Source organism: Mya arenaria, chromosome 1 (assembly GCF_026914265.1).
Source record: "Mya arenaria isolate MELC-2E11 chromosome 1, ASM2691426v1".
NCBI lineage: Eukaryota > Metazoa > Mollusca > Bivalvia > Myida > Myidae > Mya > Mya arenaria.
Window position 1 is genome coordinate 29,709,302 of NC_069122.1, and position 7,821 is coordinate 29,717,122.

The window sequence follows — 7,821 nt, forward strand, 5'->3', positions numbered from 1 at the left end:
GTAAGAGAATTCAGAACTGTGAATGTAGATTATTTTCTTGAAGAAAACGTAAACAAAAATACAGTGAAAAAACAGAAAGTGATCTTAAAGTTTTCCGCCAATTTCTTTCTCACAAGGGAGAACACCGCAACATTCAATTTATTCCATCTGATCAACTAAATGACTTGATATGCAATTTTTTGCTATCTGTAACAAAAAAAAATGGGGAAGAATATGAACCGACAAGTTTGAGAAGCTTTGTCAGTTCTATAGACAGACACTTGAAGGTGTCACAATCAAAAGCATGCATCTTAAACGACATAGAGTTTGCAAAATGTCGAAATGGGCTAAAAAGCAAACAGAAATCACTGAAAAAGCAAGGTCTTTGAAACAAACCAAAGGCCGCAGAATCCCTGACAGATCAGCACATTGAAAAAATGTATGAGGCAAAAACCTTTGGATATTTCACTGCCAAGTCATTAATTCACTCCATGTGGTTCATATGTGTCACTTTCTTCGGGGTGCGCACTGGCACTGAGATCCATAATCGTAAGTGGGGTGATGTTTCTGTTGGTCTCGATGAAGGCTCCGGACGCGAGTTCTTGCAGCTGTTTACAGAAAGACAAACAAAGACCCGTACTGGGGCAAATGCACGCGACATAAGGTATTAACATAACAGTGTCAGTCATGTCAAAGCTAAGAAATAAATTATACTTTTGTGTAACAAAATGCTTTTGAGAATTTGATTTAAATATAAAAATTGTATCAATGATTATTATTTCTAAACAAACAACTTTTCCTCCAAAAAAGACAAAATCAACCAAGAGCTTAGGCTGTGCTGGGAGACCCTGCAAGAGATCCAGTTCATCTATACAGAACATACACAGACAAGCGCCCAGCTGAAATGCTTCAGGAAAACAGCCCGTTTTTTCTCAGCATTTCTACTTCACGTCAGGGTGGATGGTATAAGAAATCTGCAATGGGTGTTAACAAACTTTATAACATCATGAACGAAATGAAAGCAGATGCCGGCATTGACGAAGCGAGAATTACACCCTACAGGTACATATCTAACAAGTTTTTTCCAGCATATTTTCCATAGTTGTTTTCCATTGTTGCTGCTCGTGTCAAACATTTGCTCTAGTTTGGATAGATATATTTCAAACAACAAAACAAATGCTCAAACACTTTTTCATTTCATCTTAGTCATTTTCAGCTGTATTTTGTTATCTGTTGATGTTCTTTTGCAGTGCCAGAAAACGAATGGTTCAGAAGCTCAACGACGAAGGTGCACCTCCCAACCAATTCGTACAAATTTCAGGCCATAAGAATATAAACAGCCTGAATAATTACAGTAAATTGAACACAAACCAGTCGATGGAGATCTCGGATATTTTATCAAATGCCAATTCCAATGGTGGACCAACCAATGCATCCAGAAGAAACTTGCCTGCATCCGATGCTGCAACGAACATGTCCCGTGGTTTCTTTGTAAACACCAATTTCATGGGAAATGTCACTTTCAATTTTAAGAATCAAGAACAAAACACTCTCGCAAAAGCAGCATGTGGTGAACAGAAATCCACAAATTCCTTCTCCATGTTCCAGTCAGGGGGAGAGAAGACTTGTCTAAAAGAGAATCCGGCTGGTATCTGATAGCGAGAGCGATTGAACTAGTTTTTAAAGTTAAACATCTGTCGTTTTATTTGTAAATCCCCATTTGTTTAACTGACACTCACTCGACTTGAAATATTCCATTCACTAAACGCCGAAGCGTGTAATTCGGTTTGTATTCATGTGCTCTTTAATTGTATTTGTTAATTGTTAATAAACTGTTATTATTTTGAAACATATGCATGAATAAAAGTTCATTAATGAATTATTTTTTATTAAGTTTGCACTGAAACATCAGTAATTTCTAAACTACAGCAAAATGACTTGGATAACTATTTTTTCGGCGAACCGGAAATGAAAATTGAGGTCACTCAATTTGCATGAGGGGCGTTCTACGGGTAGTGTCGTAAATATTACTCTTGAAAAAAGGGGGTAATTAAAAAATAAATTAAAAAACTAAAAAAACTCCGAAAATAAGCATAAAAGAAACAGAAAATTTGTTTATTTCAGCGTAAGATCGTATTTTATTTCACGAGTGATCATGAAAAAAAAAAATATTTTCACTCGTGGCTTCGCCACTCGTGAAAATATGTCTTTCTATGACACTCGTGAAATAAAATACGATCTTACGCTGAAATAAACAAATATCCTCTATTTATTTCTTGTTTCGTATTTCACTTTTCATGTTATGCGGCGTGACCTGCTCCACGCAATATCGAAGAAACGTACAGGGACTGACATCGGAGATCTTCTGTTTCATCAGGACAACGCCTCAGCCCACCGTGCAGAATCTACTACCCTCAAGCTGGACATATTGGGATTAGGGAGAGTGAAGCATGTACCTTACAGCCCAGATTTAGCTCCAATGGACTTTAAGGTATTTCCTACTGTTAAAGCAATATTGCGCGGACGCCGATTTGAAGTACGCAACAAGAGCTATAGTTGCTAAATTAAAGCCGGAGTGGTACAGGGAAGTTTTTGCCGACGGTTGCGACGACACAGGCGTTGCATTGATTGTGACGGCGTTTATTTTAAAACGATTTGATACACATTGTGTCGTGTGACGTCGATGACGTTATATAACTGTGCGCCGTGGTATATACATGTGTGTGTGTTATCTAACAGCAGCGGTGTAAACACTGATTGGATTTTGATGAAATCTCGTGTATTAAATAAGTGCGTGTAGTTCTGCGTTATATTCACTGCGTATTTATTTAGTTTACAATTTGCGAACGCCTAACTAATAGTCTACGTATTTTTTGAATGGCCCTCGTACAAACAGTGTTCTATTTAGATGGTATGCAATCAAGTTAATAGGCGATATGCCCGAACTATATATATATATATATATATATATCAAAGAAGAATTAGATCGCCAATAAGGAACTATTCCATGACAAATATTTAATAACATTCAAAATATGGGTAGTTCGCAAATTAACCAAAATAAAATACTGTGGTCCATTGGTGAAATGCTGGATATTATGATTCGGGGTGGGAGAAAGATCTTATATATTTTGTTTTGTTTTGTTCTATGTATACATATCGTAAAAAATAAATTGTATCGACATTGTTTTGATTGATTTTTTTTCAGTATGTTTCGCTGGTTAAATTAAAACAAAAACGATACTTTTATATATATTAAATATATAACATAAGGGCTGTCAAAGGAACCAATTTGACAATGGAATGGTATACTGTTTGTTTAAAAAGGGCCATACCTCCGTTAAACTGGTAGGTTTTATAGTGTTAAAAAAGTATATCAAAACTATAACGATCCATTTTACATGTCATATGTAACGGTCTTGACACCAAATTAAGGGAAATAATAAGTGAAAAAGTACCATACCTTTTTATAAAAATGGTTCTTTGATTTACAAAGCTATACTTGACCTGTATTTTATGATGATTAATATGTGTAGACAAATAATTAAATCCGTCCACACGTACTGTTGTATAATTTGTATATATCTTTGCAAATTCGTGAAAGTTTGCTGTTTATTCACTGTGAAAGAATATCTAAATTGGACTTCATTATCTGTTTCGTTAATGGCGAAATATGTTGTAAAAGACTGTAGTACTATTATCTTTTTCACGACTTGAAAGTATTTAAAATCTAATTCGCTCCAAATATGTTTCAATTGTACATACCTTGAAAAATCAGGAGAGCTACATTCATTATTGTTATTTTTGCCCCAATCATTTGTAGTTAACTACTTTACATTTAAGGAGTGATTGCAACAGGGCAATGAAAATAATCAGTGGAGGCCATAACACTTCTTTGCAAGGAGAAAACACGGAGTTTGCATGGAGGTCTGATAGTGTTGTTGTACTTTCAGTTTTTGATCGTAAGATTGAGGTGTATGTGGTAAGTGTGGACCCGGATGTGATAAACAAAAACGTTATTGAATGGTTTCTGTATGAAAGAGGTGTTAGCATGATCATTTCTTCAGAATGCGTGAGTTATGGTATGTTACAGTCATTGGTTTAATTTCAGATTTCGTTGAATAAATAAAACAAATGTATTCAATTTGCAAGCCCTTTCTGAAAGAAACCAACAAATCTTTGTCTAAAGGGTATGCATTAATTCTGACAGTATCGTAAAAACAGATTCAGAAGGTATCTGGAGGCATTTGACTAGTAGTGTTTTGCTCTTTTGATCATAAATCACATTAAGTTGTCATTCCTAGCAACATTATCCATTTCCTGTGTGAACTTTTCAACCCGCACTTCCATAAATGAAAGACGATGAAATTGCTAGAGTCCTTTTCTTCAACTCGTATATGGTTAATTAGACAATGATTCGATTTCAAGCAACATCCATTATTATTTTGTTAACCAGTGTTCCAATTTCAGGAAGAAAACTATAATTATAGGGAGCTACCATGCTGATGTGGCCTTTATACATATTTTAGTGATTATAGTCATTTATTAATTACGATGTGATTAGTTTAAAAAAGCAACCTTTCATATTTCGCTTAATTTATTAGCTCTTGGGCATGTCTTGATATGTATAAATAAAAATCGAGGCTTGGTATTTGACCGTTTATTTACCTCACCCTGTTAACAATTTTCGAACGTCTAAATACTCATCTTTCTAGACTTGCTCCTTAGAAAGAAATAATGCAGGTGCTCATTCGTTTAGCCATTTTTAGACAATTCGATTTGACAAACGTTCAAAAGAACTTTTAGCATGTTTCAAATAAACGGGAATCAATATAATGAACACAATTATGTTTTTATGCAATTCATGTTCCTTGTTATTTTTTCACGTCCGATAGGCAATTTCAATGGCTGCAAGTATTAGTTATAATCTTATGGTATTAAATATATACGTGCCTACGTGTATTAAATATATATATTGACATGCCCTTTGTGAACAGACGTCGCCGATCCCAGTCTCTACTTTGCAGGATAAGTTATGCGATAAAGGACCACATCACTACGATGTTATTGACAACTATTTGCATATATAACATGACTAGTATTTCCCAACATACGACAATCCATTGGAAGTGCTTGCTTCTTCCAAAAATCAAATCATCTTGTCTTTCAGGAAATAGATATGACCAGCATTTGAAAACAGTATATTAAATCTGTTTTCTCGCAATGGTTCCAATGATAATGAATGCAAGTTATATCCTTTAAAAAGTCAGAAGTAGATCCTTAGTTACATCTATTTTCGGTTACCTCTCCTAGCAAAAGCTTTACAAGCGCAAAGTATAGTTCGAACATTTCCAGGTTGACCCATCTTGATGAAGAGTGGGTTAAAGATTGGCACATCATTATCGAAGGATTGTTTTCAACTTTTCACAGAGCTTTTTGACTGACATTAACCCTGTGAATTTATGTATGTAAACCGCATTTTTTTATTCATTCTGCTGATTGCTTTCTGAGTAAAAGTAATATTTTCGTAGATTGTCTATGCATTTGGCAAAATGTCCTCTCTGTTTTGTCGTAATAGCTCATTAAACTTTGTTACAGTTGAGGCTCTATCGCTCATGGTATTTTTTCTGTTTATCAACAGTTTTGAAGGAACTTCATGCTCAGTTTTTGAAACACTGTCAATATCTCATAATAAATCTTTCGATGTGTCTCATGTACAGATTTGGTTGCCATATCTCTGAACCCTAAGAGTAGATAATTGCCTTCAGAATCCCGTGCTGCGAATGCACCCTACTTTTGCCCGTACCTGGAGGCTTCGTCCGTATGAAGTAGTGTATTTGCATTATAAGCGGTGGTTGAGAGATGGTGGTGTGCGATAATTGATCTTTCTACTGACAAGTTATTGATTGTCTTTGATGTAGGTGACTTAGTTATTGGCTGCTTACCGACCAGTTTACAAACATCATTATTTTTTTTGAGTTCCTGTAAGTCTTATGGCTGTCATTTGTGACAACATTTTTACATTACCCGCTAGCCCCTTAAAATCTTCAAAGTTTTTGAGTGATATAACAATGGATTTGCATGTCATGCGCTCCTTACCAATGTTGCAAACTGATTGGTCTTTAAACCAAACACACGCTAACTGGCATTTTCTTTTGGGAAGTGTATAGCATCTATCTCGTTTGGGTGTGATGCTTTTCCTGGTACCTATGAGTGATTGAATCAAGGTTATACATACATAGAAAATATTAAAGCATCTATCTCGTTTTGGGTGTGACGCTTTTCCTGGTACCTATGAGTGATTGAATCAAGGTTATACATACATAGACAATATTAAAGCATCTATCTCGTTTTGGGTGTGACGCTATTCTTGGTACCTATGAGTGATTGAATCAAGGTTATACATACATAGACAATATTAAAGCATGACAGCGTATTATGTGTTCTTTTATGAGACACACGGTTGTCTCTATAGAAAATGAAATTCTTGACATCTTTCTTGGCATGAAACTGTGGAAACATGAAGTCATCTCAAACGCATAACTCTTCCCTATTGTTTCATTCCAAAGGAAAGAAGAGCCATTGGATGTTACTAATCCTTTACGAAAACGTGCAATGAATTTTATTCCCTCTTAAATAAGCTTGACTCAAAAGTATGTGGCGTGAAAAGGGTTTTTTTTCCTGGTCGAAGCAGCGTATCATTGAGTCGTTTTGATATTTTCGTTTATCGGTCTCTTGTTCTTGACGTGAAAGGTCATGATTTGCAATGTGACTTTCATTCTAGTATTTTAGCCTTTCCTAATCTTCAGATGAAGTTTTTTTAAATGATGTGCAAATCACTCTGATCCATCTTTGCTTTGTACAAGTAAATGTTTAAATCGTTACAGAATACTGACTGACCTGTAATGAACCGGATCCATTGGTATATTTCTCTTTATAAAGGTCTGGGCATAATGAGGATGTTAAGTTCCGCTGAAAGGTAAACATTCTGAGTATCTTTACGACAGTTATGGCTTTCAAAAGTCTTAAAATATCTAATATGCTGTCTTACTTGTTCCAGTGTCAACTCAATTAATTTGTCCGGACGGTTGTGATGTGAACCCCTTCAAGGCAAATTCTATTTACTCTTGGACTGTGTCACCTATTTTGTGAGAAATACCAAGTGTTCCAAGAAAAAAGTCATTCACACATGGACTTTGGACATCTCATCAACAGACTGACTGGCATATGCCAATAAATTGAAGTTACAGTTGTTAAAGTCGGAGAGCTGCCAGAAGAAGTGAATCATGTATTCACGGTTACCAATACTGAAGTTTTGCATATTCTTGTACTTACACTTGCTGCCACTCCCACTTTTCATAGATTTCCCAGTTCTTATGCATTCATTGGAATACATTTCCTACATCGCTTATGCCACAATCATTATGACTAAAATCTGATTCTTTGAAATTTTGGTTTGCCATTAAAAGATTGCATGTGTACTCACCATCAGACACAGGGTTAAAATAGCTGACGGTACAATTTGAGAGTGAATTGTCATAGTCAAGATCACTTATTTGCTAATCAGAAGGCGAATTCAAATACCAGATGCTGGATTAAGATGCACCATGTTGTGGTTTTCGGATGTTGACTAAAGACAAGCGGTATCATCGACACAACGAATCCCATTATTGCCTCTACCTTGGGAAACAGAAAAAGCTTTCGTCATTTTTAGGATGCTTGTGCTATAACAAGGCTCAGAGTTACCAACTGTCCGATGGCAACCAGTCATGATATGCTTTCCCAGCATTGAGTTTACTGCGTTATATAATGAATAAAATGGCTTGCTTGTTTCGCCACATA

At 35.6% G+C, this 7,821-nt stretch overlaps 1 pseudogene; it reads left to right on the forward strand.

Annotated features, from left to right (window-relative positions):
* Nucleotides 1-416: 416 nt before the first annotated feature.
* Nucleotides 417-1,612, forward strand: LOC128226222 (uncharacterized; annotated as a pseudogene).
* The last annotated feature ends 6,209 nt before the right edge of the window (nucleotides 1,613-7,821 follow it).